A 695-nucleotide genomic window follows, 5' to 3' on the forward strand; every position below is an offset into this window, starting at 1 on the left:
ACACAGTGGAAAGGAAAGTATCCTCCTGAAAAGGTGCCAGAAGCAGAGGTGAGGCGGTTGCACTGTGTTGTCAGATGGAGGTTAATAGCGACCGTCCATGTGGAAAACATCAAGAGTTCCTGTTTTTATTCCCGACTAATTACCTCTGCGACCTTTGCATAATATTTTCTCCCCTGAAAGAGTTGCTGGCAGTGGATCAAAGCAAACAGCCCTGCCTGTTGGCTGTGGACAGTCTGCACCCTCTGCTGCACCCTCTGCTGCACCCTCTGCTGCACCCTCTGCTTCTCTGCAAGTGCAACTGCTTTCAGGCTTTTATTTTTTGCAAAAACAAGTTCAGTTCCTTAATGTAAAGGAAGTGTTGGATGGACACTTTGGTTCATCGTGAATCTGCCTGTCTTTTCTTCTGTCTTCTTTGTGCTTTTTTCCTTTTTTTTTATTTTTTTATTTATTTTTTTCACACTAACCTCTAAGTGCAGCACAGGTGCATTTCTGCAGCAGCAGCTCTGTGTGGATTCTGTCACAAAGTTCGCAGTGCAAAATGAAACAAAGCCCAGTCTAACTGAAACTAATCAAGCCTCTGTGGAGGTGCCGGGCTTTCAGACGGATATGGATATATATATATTTTGCTCTTCTGTAAAATTGGCCATCTTCCCTTTTCATTTCCTATTTTCTTCTCGCTGCTCTTTCAGGGGCCT

This window comes from Nelusetta ayraudi, unplaced genomic scaffold (genome assembly GCF_046127955.1).
Source record: "Nelusetta ayraudi isolate G7.1 ecotype Tasmania unplaced genomic scaffold, CSIRO-AGI_Nayr_v1 ptg000089l, whole genome shotgun sequence".
NCBI classification, from domain to species: Eukaryota; Metazoa; Chordata; class Actinopteri; order Tetraodontiformes; family Monacanthidae; genus Nelusetta; species Nelusetta ayraudi.